This window comes from Mobula hypostoma, chromosome 2 (genome assembly GCF_963921235.1).
Source record: "Mobula hypostoma chromosome 2, sMobHyp1.1, whole genome shotgun sequence".
Taxonomy (NCBI): Eukaryota; Metazoa; Chordata; class Chondrichthyes; order Myliobatiformes; family Myliobatidae; genus Mobula; species Mobula hypostoma.
In genome coordinates this window covers 72460534-72477628 of record NC_086098.1, presented here as the reverse complement: position 1 = coordinate 72477628, position 17095 = coordinate 72460534, and the positions used below count along the sequence as shown (strand labels likewise).

The window sequence follows — 17095 nt, the reverse complement described above, 5'->3', positions numbered from 1 at the left end:
CACAGGGGACTACTCTCTTCATTATACTTATTCTCTCCTTATTGATCCCCCATCCTTTCCAGGTATTCCACTCTATAATTGTGCAAAGAGGTAAGCTTCCCTCACCACTGTCAGGCCCTTCAGCAGTCCTTCCAGGTGAGGCAGTATTTTACAAAGGAATCCACTGATGTTATTTATTGCAGCCAGTGCTCCCAGTATGGCCTCCTCGACATCAGTGACCAGATAGAGGGACCACTTCATTGAGCATCTTTGCTCTATCTGTCATGTCAACCAGGAACTCCCCTTGGCGAGCCATTTCATTTGAACTTCCTGTCCCCACACCAGCATATCTCTCCATGTACCCCTCCACTACTAAGTCATGTTTAATTGAAAATTAGAGGAACAACACCTCATATTCTGCCTGGGCTGGTGGCATGAACCATGAATTCTTAAACTTCCACTAAGAATTATCCCTCTGTCCCTTTCCCCTGGTTTTCATTTTTTCTCTCTTTCTCCTCCTGACCTAACTGATGCCATTAACCCTTCACTTTCCCTTACCCCACCCTCTCCCTGACCATCACTCACACATTCCTCCCTCCAGTTTGGCTAACACCACGAAAGGTGTATAGCAGATGCTCTCTCACTGGCTTTGCCACTCAGCCTTGGATCACCAGAATAATGGAAATGTCTGTGTCAGGCTGCTGTTTGTTGATTAACACAATCCTACCCTCAGTTCTAATCAACAAGCTCCAAATCCTGGGCCTCTATACCTCCCTTTGCAACTGGATCCTTGACTTCCTTACTTGGAGACCACAGTCAGTGCAGATTGGAAGTAACATCTTCTCACAGACAATAATCACTGATACACCTCAAGGATAAGTGCTTAGCCCACTGCTCTTCTCCCTCTACACCCTTGACTGTGTGGCTGGGCACAGCTCAAACACTACCTGTAAATTTGCCAATGACGCAAGTGTTGGCAGAATTTCAGATGGTGATGAGGAGACACACAGGAGTGAGATAAATCAGCTGGGTGAGTGGTGTCACAACAACAGCCTTGCATTCAATGACAGTATTGGATTGTAGACTTCAGGAAGGGGAAGTCGAGGGAACACACACCATTTCTCATTGAAGCGTCTGCAGTGGAATTGGCGAGCTGGTTCAAGTTTCTGGGTGCCAACACCTTTGAAGATCTATCTTGGGCCTAAATATTGATGAAATTACAACAAAGGCCACGGTGGTAGCTATATTTCATTAGCAGTTTGACCACAACTCAATATGTTTTAAGATAGTTATGGGTAAGGATAAAATTTGAGTCATAGAACAATACAGTACAGATACAGGCCCTTCAGTCCAGTGAGTCCATGCTCACCCTGTTTGTCCTGATTTTCTGCATTCACTCCACATCCGTTTAAGCCCTGCTGCTCCATGACTATAAGACCATAAGGTATAGGAGCAGAATTAGACCATTTGGCCCATCATATCTGCTCCCCCATCATGGCTGATCAATTTTGCCTTTCCACTTCAGTCTCCTGCCTTATCCCCATATCCCTTCATACCCTAACAAATCAAGAATCTACCAATCTCTCCCTTAAAAATATCCAGTGACATGGCCTCCACAGCTGCCTGTGGCAACAACTTCCACAGATTCACAACTCTATGGGTAAAGAAATTCCTCCTCATCTCCATTCCAAAATGACACCCCTCTATTCTGATATTGCGACCTCTGGTCTTAGACTACCCAACCTGAGGAAACAACCTCTCCACATCCACACTTCTGAGAACTTTCAACATTCAATAGGTTTCAATGGGGTCATTCTTCTGAATTCCACTGAGTAGAGGCCCAAGGCCAACAAACACTCCTCAAATGACAAGCCTTCCAATCCTGGAATTATTTTCATGAACTCCTTTGAACCTTTTCCAATATCAGCACATCCTTTCTTAATTAAGGGGCCCAAAATGGCACACAATACTCCAAATAGGGCTTCACCAGTGCTTTATAAAATCTTCAACATAACATCCTTACTTTTATATTCTAGTCCTCTCAAAATGAATAATAACATTGTATTTGTCTTCCTCACCACCAAATCAACCAACAAATTAACCATTAGGGACTCTTGTGCCAACCATGTAACCTACTCCAGAAACTGCCCAGAATTTTCCTACCGCATAGCCCTCTATTTTTCTAAGCTCCATGTACGTACCTATCTAAGAGTCTGTTAAAAGATCCTATTGTATTCGCCTCTACCACCGTCGTTCCATGCACCACCAATCTCTGTGTGAAAAACTTACCTCTGACATCCCCCTGTACCTACTTCCAAGCACCTTAAAACTATGCCCCATTGTGTTAGCCGTTTCAGCCCCTGGGAAAAAGCCTGTGGCTACCCACACGAGCAATGCCTCTCATCATCTTATACACCTCTACCAGGTCACTGCTTATCCCCTGCCACTGCAAGGAGAAAAGACTAAGTTCACTCAACCTATTGTCATAAGGCTCGCTCTCCAATCCAGGCAACATCCTTGTAAATTTCTCTGCACTCTCCTGGAATCTGAGCTTCAAACACTTTGACACATCAGGGAGGGGGAAGAGTTATCTGGATGCTCTGTTTCAAGAGTTACTCACACCATTGGATTAGCAGCCTCAAATTCAGTCTGTGGTCAGAGACGAGAGGGTGTGACTGCGAGTGGAATCCAAGGCACAGTGCTGGAGCAGCCTGAGCCCTTCAGCTTGTCCAACAGGACTGAGGTGGTTGTCCCCTGTGTGAGGCTGTAGGAAGGATAAGCAACCTACGTGTGGCACCATGGTTCGGGTAGTTATTCAAGACGAGGGAGAGAGAAGAATAATGTAGTGGTAATTGGAGATAGTATCATCAGGGGAATAGACTAAGTTCTCTGTTGCAGGGATAAGACGTTCCGAAGGCTGTGTTGCCTGCCTGGTGCCTGATTCTGGGACATATTATCTGACCTTGCAGTTGGAGGGGAAAGATCCAGTTGACGTGGTCCATGTGGGTATCAACGACATAGGTAGAACAAGGAAAGAGGTTCTGCTGAAGGAATTTGAGCAGCTAGGGACTAAATTAAAGAAGGGGAGCCAAAAAAGTAGTAAGCTCTGGATTACCATCTGAGCCACATGCAAAGTGGCACAGAATAGAGAGTTTGCTGATTACACTAAAATGAGTGGAAAAGCAACTTGTGCAGAGGATGCGGAGAGTCTGCAGAGAGATATAGATAGGTTAAGTAAGTGGGCAAGGGTCTGGCAGATGGAGTATAATGTTGGTAAATGCGAGGTCATCCACTTTGGAAGGAAAAATTAAAGATCAGATTATTATTTAAATGGTAAAAAGTTGCAGCATACTGCTGTGCAGAGGGACATAGAAGTGCTTGCGCATGAATCACAAAAGCTTAGTTTTCAGGTGCAGCAGGCTATCAAGAAGGTAAATGGAGTGTTAGTCTTCATTGCTAGAGGGATTGAATTTAAGAGCAGGGTGGTTATGCTGCAACTGTACGGGGTACTGGTGAGGTCGCAGCTGGAGTATTATGTACTGTTCTGGCCTCCTTACTTGAGGAAGGATATACTGGCTATGGAGGCAGTACAGAGGAGGTTTATCAGGTTGATTCCAGAGATGAAGGGGTTAGACTATGAGGAGAGCTTGAATTGCTTGGAACAGTGCTTGATGGAATTCAGAAGAATGAGAGGAGATCTTATAGAAACATGTAAAATTATGAAAGGGATAGATAAGATAGAGGCAGGAAAGTTGTTTCCACTGGTAGGTGAGACTAGATTTAGGGGATATAGCCTCAAGATTCAGGGGAATAAATTTACGGCAGAGATGAATAGGAACTGCTTTTTCCAGAGAGTGGTAAATCTGGGGAATTCTCTGCCCAATGAAGCAATGGAGGCTACCTCACTAAATATATCTAAAACAAGGTTGGATAGATTTTTGCATAGTAGGGGAATTAAGGGTTATGGGGAAAAGGCAGGTAGGTGGAGATGAGTCCATTGTCAGATCAGCCATGAATGGCAGAGCAGGCTCGACGGGCCGGATGGGCTACTCCTGCTCCTATTTCTTATGTTCTTATGTTCTGATATAATACTTCTTCCTCTTTTGCATGTACCTATCCTGCACTTTCTGAATTTCTCCTAGAAATTTCAGCCTTTGCTTCTCTGCTGTATCCCCGCCAGTGTTCACACAATTAAATAACCTAAAACAATTGTTAATATCAATAATCAAAGCAAACCTGTAGAAATACCTCATGCAATATCTACTCCAAAGATATTTCTGAATGAGAATGTAGTTTCCTCATTAGCTACTCATACCGAGGAGAGTCAGTGGATGTTGTTTACTTGGATTTTCAGAAAGCCTATGACAAAGTGCCCTATATGAGGCTTCTAAATAAGATAAGGGACCAGGTAAGACATAAAGGAAAGGTACTAGCATAGGTAAAGGATTGGCTGACTGGCAGTGGAAAAAGAGTGGAAATAAAGGGGGCCTTTTCTGGTTGGCTGTCAGTGACTCCTGGTATTTCACAGGAGTCAGAGTTGGGACCACTTCTTTTCAAGTCATATGTCAGTGATTTAGATGACAGAATTGATGGCTTTGTGGCCAAGTTTGTGTATGATTCAGAGATAAGTGAAGGGGTAGGTGGTGTTGAGGAAGCAGGGAATCTGCAGTAGGAGAATGGGCAAAGAAGTGGCAGCTGGAATGAAGTGTAGGGAAGTGAATGGTCATGTACTTTGGTTGGAGAAATAAAGGCACAATTTTCTAAATGCAGTGCAAATTCAAAAATCATAGGTACAAACAGGTCTCATGCAAGATTCCCTAAAGTTCAACTTGCAGGTTGAGTCAGTAGTAAGGAAGGCAAAGTAGTAAAGACTCAAATATAAAATTAAGGTTGTAATATCAAGGCTTTATAAGGCATTGATCAGATTGCACTTGGAATATTGTGAGCAATTTTGGGCCCCTGATCGAAGAAAGAGTAGGTCCAGAGGAAGTTCACAAAAATGATCCCAGGAATGAAAGAATTAATGTAAGAGGAGCATTTGATGGCTCTAGGCCTGTACTCACTGGAGTTTAGAAGAATGAGGGGTATCTCATTGAAACCTTTTGAATATTGAAAGGCCTAAATAGAGTGGACATGGAGAGGGTGTTTCCTGTCATGGGGAATTCAAGGACCAGAGGGTGCAGCCTTAGAATAGAGAGATGCTCCTTTAGACAAGAGGTGATGAGGAATTTCTTTATCCAGAAGGTGGTGAATCAATGAAAATAATTGCCACAGATGGCTGAGGAGGCCAAGTCATAATATTTAAAGCGGAGTTTGATGGCCTCTTGATTAGTAAGCGTGTCAACGGTTACAGGCAAGAAGGCAGAAGGCAGGATAATAAGGTTGAGAGGGATAGTGAATCAGCAGGATAGATTGACAGAGCAAACTTTGTTGGCTGAATGACCTATTTCCATTCCTGTGTCTTATGGTTTTATGAGGAGCCTCCTTCTGGTTCCCCTCCTCCTTCCCTTTAATCCATGATCCACTGCCCTGTCCTATGACATTCTACCTTCATCAGCCCTTTACCTCTTCCACCTATCACATCCCAGCTTGTTACATTATCCCCATTCCCCCATCCACCCACCTTCTCCCTTATCTGATCACATTTATCACCTGCCAGCTTGGACTTCTTTCCTTCGGCCTACCTCATTATTCTGCTTTCTGTCCTTTTTCTTTCCTCTCCTGATCAAGATTCTCGGTCTGAAATAATGACTGTTTATTCTCCTCCATAGGTGCTGCCTGATTAGCACTACATACTCAATTATGTTGCTCAAGATCTCCAGAATCTGCAGAATCTCGGATGTTTATAATCTGAAATATTAATTCTGTGTCTCTCCAGGCAGATGCTCACTGACCAGTGGAGCATTTCCAGCACTCTGTGTTTTTTATTTCAGGTTTTTGACATTTGGGGTTTTATCTTCATTTTCCATTTTGGTTGAAAACTTCAACTGATTTATTCAAAATTGGTTGGGTATTAATGATACCAATACTGGGAATACGTAAATAATGTTTTGTGTTTAGTTATTGTTGTCTCATTATAGGAAGGATGTGAAAGCTTTAAAGAGGGTGCAAAGTTCAAAATTTATTATCAAAGTACATATATGTAACCTTGAGATTCATTTTCTTTCAGGCATGCAGAGGTGATTCACCAGGATGCTGCCTGGATTAGAGAGCATGCCTAGGTTGAGCAAACTGTGGCCTTTCTCTTTGGAGTGAAGGACGATGAGAGTTGAATAAGACAATAAGAGGCGTCTAGAAAATAGACAGCCAGAGACTTTGTCCAAAGGCAGAGATGACTAATATGGGGGCAGGGGCATAATTTTAAGATGGTTCAAAGAAAGTATAGGGGGGAATGTTTTACATAATGAGTGGTAGGTGCATGGAACCCACTGCCAGGAATACGGTAGAGGTAGAGGTAGAGGCAGAGGCAGATGGTCCTTAACCATGACCTAGATCTAAAGTGTTCTTCTACACATACTTCAGTCATCTGCCCCATCCCATTCCATTGTAGGAGGTCCAGTATCTAACTCTCACTAGTTGGGATCTCTATTTACTAATCAAGGAAACTTTCCTGAACACATTTGATAGTATGGGAATCCCTGTCAATATGTGGATAGTTAAAAGCACCTACCATCACAATCTTGTTTTCCTTGTAACTGTCTGTTATCTCTCTACAAATTTGCTTGAAACCTTGCTGACTATTGGGTGGTTTATAATATAATCCCATTAATGTAGTCACCCTTTCTTAATCCTCAGTTCCAACTATATAGCCTCAATAGATGAGCTCTCTAGTCTGTCAAGCCCGAGCACTGCCTGACATTTTCCCTGACTAGTAATGTCACTCCTCCCCCTTTTGTCCCTTCCACTCTATCGTGTCTGAAACAATGGAATCTTGGAAGGTTGAGCTGACAGTCCTGCTCCTCCTGAAACCAAGTCTCACTAGTGGCTACAATGTCATAATTCCATGTGCTGATCCGTGTTCTAAACTTATCTGTTTTATCTACAAAACTCTTTGCATTGAAATATACACAGGTCAAATATTATCCCCACCATGCTCAACCTTTCAATTCCTGTCTTTGTCTGTAGGCTTAACAATATTTCTCTCCACAATTACTCCACCATCTGCCCTGACACTCCGGTTAGTCCATGAGCCAGGACCCCAAATTTGGGCCACCGATACCACCTAGGTGGAATCATTCTTATAGTGATTTTTGGCAAGGTATACACCCCTAGTGCTAGAAAATATGTGATAGCATTGCAGCAGTGGTAGCTTTCAGTGAGGGGGACTGGGAGTTGCACCTCCATGCTATAAGAACCATGATCCCGTGGTGCTTTGCTTATAATAAAATGAATTATGTCAGGTACCTGTCCCCTTACTTTGCTCGGATGATGAACCTCCCAGAGAAGAATCCTTCTGTGTATGAGGCCTTCAGGACGGGCCAGTTCTCAGTGCAGCTGTCAAGTAACAACCCCTTTGGGTAGATCCCTGTGGACCAGGCTATTGAAGCCACAGTGAACAAAGACACACAGACTCCTGGTGGCATATCACGGTTCAGCCTGAATGCTGGAGCTATCAAGCGTTACTACACAACAGCAGAGCACCACTGTGCATTCCTGGGACAGATAAGGGAGATGGTGCAAGGCAACAAATCAGAGCTTTGTCATGTGGAGCTACAGCGGCCAAGAATCCAGAAAGATGAGGAAGCAGTCTCAGCAGTGGTTAGCCTCATACATGAATGGGTCAACTCATTTGCAGAGAAGTGGGACCTCATTAGCATCTCTACAGCAAAGGCAGCCCCCAAGGACATTGCCTCCAACCTGATGAAGGCATATGAGATTGGTGAGCAATGCTATGCAACCTTCAAGGATGAGAGACTAGAGGAAGACCCACCAGCAAAGAAATTCCATGACCCAATGAAAACCAACAAGCTGAAAACATACAGTGATATGTGTAAGAAGAGAGAAGTGAAATCTAAAGGGAGGGCGATCATCTTGAAAGCAGACAGGTCTTTGTTTGGACACATCATAGTGATGGCACAAGGGTGCAGTCTACGTATGGAGGATATCCTTTCTCATCCACTTGGACCATTGCCTTGGGCTCTGTCCACACCAGAAGAATAAAGCTACTTCAGCCACAACCTTGCAGAAAAATGTAGCAGTAGAAGAGCAACTCCCAGGAAGCTCTGCTACAGTGGTTGATGGAATGAACTTGGTCCAAAGAGTGAAAGGTGATCAAGTAATGGCTCTGAGGGAAGGCAGTCAGAATAGCAGAATAGATGTTGTGTTCGACACGTACAAGGAGAACTCTATCAAGAATAGTGAAAAATCTCTACGGGGTGAAGAGACTGGTCATGAGTTGCAAGGTATCACAGGCACGCAGATGGTGAGGCAATGGAGGAGCTTCCTGACCAAAGTCAGTAACAAGAATAGTCTCATTTGCTTCATAGTCCATGAATGGAGGAAGGCGGAGTACAGAGCAAAACTACAGGAGAAGATTCTGTATGGAATTTTGAATGACAAATGTTACAGAATCAAATCTTAAGACAGTGAGAAGTTGTCAGCTCTTCAGTGTCAACAAGAAGAAGCAGATGGCCGCCTACTTCTCCATGTTGCCCATGCCACAAGACAGGGATACCAATCTGTAGTGATCTGCTGAGAAGACACTGATGCCTTTATCATGTCCTTAGCATTTTGTGACAACATTGAGGCCCCATTGTTCCAGAAGTGTGGCACTAGAACCCATACAAGGCTTGTAGATATCCAGTCCGTGAGCCAATAGGGTTGGTCGGTACTATTTGAGGGGAATAATGCTCATAGTGATTTTTGGCAAGGTATACATCTCTAGAATTAGAAAATATGTGATAGCATTGCACCATCGGTAGCTTTATTACTTCAAATAAGTAATCACTTTTTGTATATATTCCATATTGACACCAGTACAGCAGAAAATGTTACCTCACCCCCCAAAAGGTAAAAAACCTCATTTGAAGAGATTTCTGGAGTTTTATCAATGTCATGATATTTTCCATATTGTTGTATCAAATCAAAACAATCTTAAGCTTTTGTCATGGCATATAGAATTACAGTACAATACAGTAATTCAAATGTGGGGTTCCACACAGCCATAACCTGGGCCCCATTTGGTTGTAAAATGAATATATTTAATCAAAGACTGCTTTCTATACTTTGTTTCCATATTTTCATAACCTATTAATAATCATAATCATTTTCCAAGTCTTCCACGTCTTCCACATCTTCATCTGAACTTTCCACGCTCTCTGAGGTGGATGCCTGGTTCTCACAGTCTGCCAGTCTACACGTGTCAGTACACCTGAGGCCATTTGCAACACACATACGTCTTGGGAGTGAGCATTTTCTTGAATAGTTACGGGCCAGTAGATGCAGGACAATATCGGTGCTGGCTGGCCTTCCATCCAGTGCACCACCAACTGTTCAGCTTCCTCTTCTCTCTCCATCTTCCATCCTCTGCCAACAGGGTTTGGCACTTGTGGGTCCTTCTCCATATACCAGCCTGGTAGATGACTTGCTGTGTATGTTTTGTTAAGTAGTCGTTGCTTGCTGGGAGTTGATGACTCTTGATTTCACCTTTTTTGGCACAGAAAAGGTGATACCTGAGCTCATCTACTTCGGTGGTCAATGCTTTTGGGGCATGCAGGAAACATGTAAATGCCTCCACTTTGTCCATCAGTTCTGGGGAGAGGTCCCATTCCTGACCCAACTCTAAGAATGTGTCCTGAGGTTCCTTGTTGCTGGTCAGAAGTTTTAGGGCACTTGAAGTAATAAAGCTACCACTGGTGCAACGCTATCACATATTTTCTAACTCCAGAGACATATATCTTGCCAAAAATCACTATGAGCATTATTCCCCTCAGATGGTACTGACCAGCCCTACTGGCTCACGGACTAGGTGCCCATTTCCCTGCAACCCTAGTTTAAACCCCTGGAGAAGCACTAGCAAACTGTTCCTGCAAAGCTGAGCACTGCTTCACTTCTGTGCTGCACCACATACCGTCAGTGAACTTAGCAGGTAAAGATTTTATTTTTCAAAATATATATTCTGAATCTCCTGACACACCTAGAAAGAAAACAAAATCCCTTTATTCACATGGTGCTAGAATCAATATCTACTTTCTGCATTCAGCTAATTCCTGCTCATTATGTCAATGTCTACACCACAAATGATTTTAATTATACTTGAACTGAGATCTGCCGTGACATCATGTATTCCCATTTTAATTATCTCTACACTGTCACAACTTATTTTCAAACCCTGTGTCACCTGTAATTTTATGTTTTCAAGACAGAAATTCTATTTTACTTGGCAGTCATTGTTGGTGAAAATCTTGGGGGCTGTCCAAGGGAATCAAAAGAAATATAGATTGACTGTGAATGTGCATTTGAGGCAAAAGCTCGTCCAGCGTCTTGCTAACTGGTGCAACAAGGCCAAAGGGATAAATAATATTTTAGCGTTCATTCATTTCAGGCTGATATCTAGATTTTTAAAAATGAAATGTTGATCATTAAAACTGAGACAGTTTAAGCAATTAGTTTCAATTTCTTCAATGGTCAGTAAGATTCATCAGTTTATGTCTTTCTTGGTCTCCACATCACAATAAAGTCATGGTTCCTCAAGCATTCTGACAAGCTGATTGGAAATCCATTACGCAGTTTGCAGAGATCCCTGCCATTTGGTGGACATGGCATAAATCTTGACTTTACACAGGTTCTTTCAACAGAATAGTGAATTCCAGAATGGTCAGAGACAAAATCCAGAGGACTGAAATTAATGCAATGTGTAGTAGTCAGAAAAGAAGTGAAGAAATAGCAATATAGTAGAGATCCCTGTGTAGCTAAAGAGCTGGTGCAGGAAGAGGGGCTTAAGATACTTGAACAATTGGACTCTATTCCAGAGCAGGGAGGACCTGTACAAGAGAAATAGGCTGAACCTGAACTAGAGATGTTCGCAGGGAGTTTTCCTTGTGTTACTCTGTGGCAGTAACGGGGGTATAGGAACTAAAGAAGTAGGTCAGCAGGTAGCGAGGTTGAGGGAAGGTAGAGGTCAGCTCAGATGAAACTTGTAGTTAAGAACAGGTTAATTAACACATTCGGTCTAAGGGGCTGAGAAGCTTTTATTTTCATTCAAGTAGTATGGGAATTAATAAGCCTAATGTAGTAGGCCTATTGCTGCAGGCATTGACTATGAAGCTTTGCTGATAGCCTCGTCCTGAAGAAGGGCCTTGGCCCAAAACATCAACCATCTATTCATTTCCATAGGTGCTGCCTGACCTGCTAAGTTCCTTCAGCATTTTGTGTGTGTTGCTGGTAGGTATTTCCCTTTAGATTAGTGGGCAGGAGAATGGGTTTAAGAAGAAAGATGAATCAGTATAATCCAATAGGCCAAATGGTCTAATTCTGCTCCCATGTCTTATGGTCTTTAAAAGGAACAATAAACAGGTCAATTACTGCCACACTTATCAGCAGGGAATTGTGAAATGTAGCTTATTACTACCTTCAATATGAAAACAGAAATATGAAACAAACTAAAGAAACAACAAGATCAGTTAACGCATTGCAGGTTATAATACAGCTGTTTATACTTACGTGATGGAATATATTCAGTAGGATTTCTCAGTGAAAATGTTGCCTCAACATAATGAATAATTCACAGATTCAGTCTGCTCATGGATAATAAATTGACTTTGAACTTCGAACTTTGAAAAGTATCAGACATATTGAATCAAACCATGTACAAACTGAGTCATAAAAGAATGTCGTAACCATGCCTCACACTTAAACATCTTGAACTAAGTTGGCGCAATTAACAACTTCCTGCTAGTCCTGTAAACATCTGACGTCATGCACTGTAAATACAAGTCAGTGCTTCCATTCAGACACACCCCTGTAGATAATTGTCTAATCCTAATATATATAAAAAACTTCTGGTAAAATGGTAATGTGTTTGGACAACCAAAGGTGCTCTTGTCTTTTTAAATGTCATTTAGGTCCAAGTTGGACATAAGAACTTCAGGTACTGCAGGTGTATTCCATAAGCAAGCTGCTCACAGGAGGAGCTCGAGTTGGTGCGACTGTGTTACTGCCTGCTACAAGTAGTCACTGGAGTCAGTGCACAAAGGCAGTGTGCAGACTAACAGCAAGTGACTGTCTTCTACATTTCTTTTGTGATTGCAAAACCCTACTGGACATTGATAATGTAAAATGCTTCAAGTCTGTTTCCCTTCTTTACTGGTGAGGCAGATGGCAGGGAGCTACATGGCTTTGGTTGTAGCAAGGACTCGGCCTAAAGCCGCGGGCTTGCCATGTGTCTGCAATCCAGGATAGGAGATGCCAGAGGCAGTGTAGCATGACATTCATGATGTGTTCGGAGCTGGCCCTTCCTGTTAGCATTGCACTCCAACGTTTGCTCGATGGAATGACAAGCTGCATTGCACGTGTGTGTGTACATTCATCTGCGGACTGCTGAAAAGATAGATAGATAGGTAGATAGATAGATAGATGTACTTTATTAATCCCGAGGGAAATTTGGTTTCGTTACTAGTAGTTCTTGCCAATAATACCTGTGCACCATATATTTACAGGAAATGTCACACAGGAGCTTGAGCTATATATGTTTTTTTGGTGTGACTGTATGTTTACTTGCTATCTTATATGTGTTACATGTGCCTTGTGCTGTGGATGACTGTTGGTACTGTGGTTTTCACCTTGGCCCCGGAGGAACGCTGTTTTGTTTGGGTATTCATGAGTATTCATGTATGGTTGAATGATAATTGAACTTGAACACATAATCTGCAGGAGTTGCTAACCTCCTCCCACTATGCATGTAGGCGCAAGTGGCTTATTCTCTTTTACATGTCAATCCTTTTTTGGAAAACTTTGTCATCAGTTCGTCATAAATCACAAAGCTGGCTAAAAATTTTTGCATTTATTTTGATGTAAATGATTATTTTAGCGCAAGGCAAAGATTAACATTGGAAATTTTATGTTTTTTAGTATATACACAGCTATCCCATCAATATAGTTGCAGCCCATATTTTTAGAAAGATAATTATAACTTTTTGCTGCAGCAAATTTATGATTTTCATTCTTGGTTAAAGGTTTGAGGAAGTTAAAGAAATGATTTTGAAGGAGAGGGATGGGCAGGGAGAGGAAAATGAGAAGTTTACATATGGAATTCCAGAATGCAAATAGCTAAAGACTTAAGGCCCAGAGATGAGGAAAAGGAAGGTGGGGGGGGGGGGTGTTTAAAAATAGAGATTCAGAAATACACCTGAAAGTATATCATGATTGAACTATGTCCTTGGTTCGGTATAATGAACAAATATTTATTTTAAAAATCTTAGTTCTTTCCTGTCTTTATTTTGTCTGCTGAAAGTAATTAGACACCTGATCAAAAATCATAAGACTGACATACTTTGCCAATATAATTAATCATTAATATTTATATAAAGAATTATAAAAATGTTGTTTTCCCATTAAGTTTCCATTTACTATAGTAGAATAGAAGAAATTGTACAAGATGTGGAAATATAAAAACATAAATCAATGATCACTATTAAGATATTTGCAATTCTAATTTACATTACAGCTGTAGCAAATCTTTACTACTCTTATGCTTTCACACTAACTCTATATTAGAAATTCCTTATGTACTCATCACCCAATAAAACATTTATAACTTAAAACATTTAATGGTTAATAGAAGTAAAAACACTACAAATAATAAGTATATACAAAGAAAGCTCTGCCATATGCTTAACCATAGAGTCTTTCTTATATAAATAACCTAATATTTATCGTTGAGGACTTACCTTGCAAACTAAATTAGAAGATGTCCACTTTCTTCTAAGATGATTACAGGCCTCTTATAGTATGTGAATTACACTGTTGATCAAGATGTTTTGACAATGGTACATCATTAGTTTGTGGCACCCTGCTTTCACTCCACTTGTTATTTCGTGACAGGTCGCTCCCTAGTTCCTACAGTAATGTTAATTATTAACTTTCTTTAGCATGCAATGTGCTGGACAACATCCAGAATTATATGTCTTTTAAACTCGTTTATCTACGTGTGCATTTCATGAATAAATGAGGCCTAAGTTCTTTTTACAAGGCAGGATTTAACTCACCTTGAGAGAGGCACAAAAAGTTCCAAATAAAGTACAAAGATGAAAAATACAATGGCATAAGTTGCTTACAGTCAGCTTTAATGTTTGAAATTGACAAGATTGAAAACAAGGAGCCTTTTGAGCTTGACACTTCCTTGCAAACAGAATTCTTGGTATTATTGAGTAGGCAGTGAGAGTGCTGTTGTGGCCGAAAACAATCGGAGCAACAGGGCACAGGCAGGGACACAGACTCCTGTTGAACTTAACAGTGGAGCCTAAATTACATTGTTGAAAATAGTTTTCTATCCTGCTACCTGTTGAATTAACCAGCTACAGTGACATTAGGCACCCACTGACAAGCAGACACTGACTGGGGTTTGGTGTGTAAAATCTGATCTACTGCACAATATGCCTTAGGCATCAAGTGCAAGGGAACACACACTAAAGCAGAACAGGCAATTTACAATAGTGAGTGCATTACGATTTATCTGAGTGAAAGGCAGAAGTTTGGAGATATTGTGTTCCAGTGCTCTGCAGTTTCCAAGAGGATTCTGAGAGGCTGCGTGAATGAACTTCACAATGAACAGGCTGCAGGATGAGGCACAAAACGATTTCTGGCTCCATTTCGCCGATTAAAGCTCCCACTGTTTGCCAACTGAAGCAACGAGGATGATTGAAGCCTTGAAGCAAGTGCAGAGGGTGAGCGCCGGCTGCCTGTCTTTTGATCAGTTGCTCTGCACTAGAGAGGGAAAGGCCTGCTGCTGCAGTCGGGCCCTGAGAGTATTGTCCAGGTTTTTCTTGCGTTTTGGATTTGAACTTTGGACTATAGACTTCAATTTTCAGTCTTATAGTCCTTATATTCTTTGTTTCTTTGCCTGATCTCGTTTTTTTCGTGTGTGGGGAAAGGAGAGATTTGGGTGTTGATATGCCTGATCCATTTTGTTCTTTTTTTTTGTGCAAGAGGAGGGATTTGGGAGGGGTCAATGTACCTGATTCACTTTGCTCATTTTTTGTGCGGGAGGACGGATTCTGGGGGTTGATGTGCCTGATCCGTATTTGTTCTTTTTTTTTTGCAGAGGTGGGATTTCATCGTTGATGATCCTGCTACCTTTCTTTTCTTCTTTTTTTTCTTTTTTGGTTTCATGGCTATCTAATTTCCCCCGGGATCAATAAAGTATGACTATGACTAATTAAAGAATTTCAGAGTTGTATATGTTGATCGCAAATGAACCTTTGAACCTTTTAAGAAGTAGATGTGGGAATTGAGTCTGAAAGTCTGAGGTGAAAGTTAGGCAGTTTAAGGGTTCAAGCCACTGCATCATTACTTCTCTGGAAGTGCAGTGGTGAGCATTTTGATGTTGTCTTCTATCAATGAGCAGAAGAAGCCCAATTGCTATCTCCATCTAAGTAGGATTACTTTAAGATAGAAGAAGAGTCAACAGAATGACATCAGGAATGGATTGCAGGAAATGGTTTAATGATATAATCTACACCAAGAAATGTGGGAGCTGTGGTGTATTTACTTTAATCCTACTGTCCATCTCATCCCAACATCATCTCATTCATTTCATGCCATAGCTACTTGCAGCAGCAAAATTGATCCAAAATCATAACAAAGTGATTGCCGCCAGACTGTGACCTCACACAGTTGATATACTTGCATGACAGCCCACAGCTCCAAAGAATCAAGTGACCCTTCTCTCTCTCGATGGAGGATGAGAGCCTGTTGGTCCTCGAGTCGGGGGACTCAGAGAAGCGATGCAGCAGATTGTAACATCGAAACAGCGAGCTGCTGGTCTCCTGCTCTTGTTTGTTGCAGGAGTGACCTCTCTTGCCCTCACTAGTGAAAGAGAGCGTGTCTAAGATAACAAAATATTGGGTTATGGACTGCAGTGTCTGATGGAGTCTGGATCACGGTCTCTTTGGGGGCTTTGCTATCGCCTGCATGGTGGGGGAGTGGGTCAGTTCTTTTGCTGAAGCAAGTGAGGGGATTGTTGATGCTTTTGCTGGGAGGGGGAGAAGGGGATTTGGGATTCTGATGTTTCTGTCATTCATTCTTTGGGGTTTTTTTCTGTTTTGTGGATGTCAGCAAAGAGTAGGAATTTCAGGTTGTATACTGTATTAGTTCTCTGATAGTAAATTGAACCATTGAATTCCTTATTCATATCATTTATTAGCAGTTATCAAACATACAATTAAGCATTATTGAGTGTTATCTCAGCAGCCAGCAGTGATAAGACCTCTGTGGTCCCAAACTACAAAATGCCAAGAAATAAGCAGGAACACGTAATTTATTCCCTTTGCTTTTGCCATGCCCACACAGCGCAGAATTCCTGGCTCCTATACTATATTATCACTCCTCATACTCACTTGCGGAAGGGTCTCGGCCTGAAACGTCAACTGCACCTCTTCCTACAGATGCTGCGTGGCCTGCTGCATTCACCAGCAACTTTGATGTGTGTTGCTTGAATTTCCAGCATCGGCAGAATTCCTGTTGTTCCCCTGTAAGTTTGCTATTTTTTCAATAATTTTAACATACTTATTGATGTTGCTACTGTCACAGGTATGAAGTGTCAACACTGTCTTGTTTGTATAGAAAGAATTATTTTAAATTATGTCATAAATGTATGCATTTTCAGTAGAGGCCAGAGGCAGCTTGCAACAAAGGAAAAACAAGATGGTTCCTGTATACAACTCATGCATGTCATGTTAAAAAGTGTGTTTTTGTCACTACCGTCGGACTTCAACACTGTCAGGTTTTCTGTCTGACGGTGGTGATACATGGTTTGACAGTGTTGACAAAAACATCCAAATCATCCTCAATGGAGGCTTGAATATAATTTATGATCACAATAAATAGTAATATGGCTTGTAATGTTTCATTAACTTCCTTATTTATAATATACATAATTTCCCCTTTATTTCTTCCACAC

At 41.6% G+C, this 17095-nt stretch overlaps 1 protein-coding gene across 3 annotated transcripts in view; it reads right to left on the bottom strand.

The window, feature by feature from the left end:
* LOC134340963 (protein FAM110C-like) overlaps positions 1-14009 on the bottom strand; it is a 92666-nt gene extending 78657 nt beyond the window's left edge. For all 3 annotated transcript variants that reach the window (XM_063038620.1, XM_063038609.1, XM_063038598.1), the window contains exon 1: positions 13866-14009. The gene's annotated coding sequence lies outside the window, so the exon portion shown is untranslated. The remainder of the gene's footprint in view (positions 1-13865) is intronic.
* Between the last annotated feature and the right edge of the window lie 3086 nt (positions 14010-17095).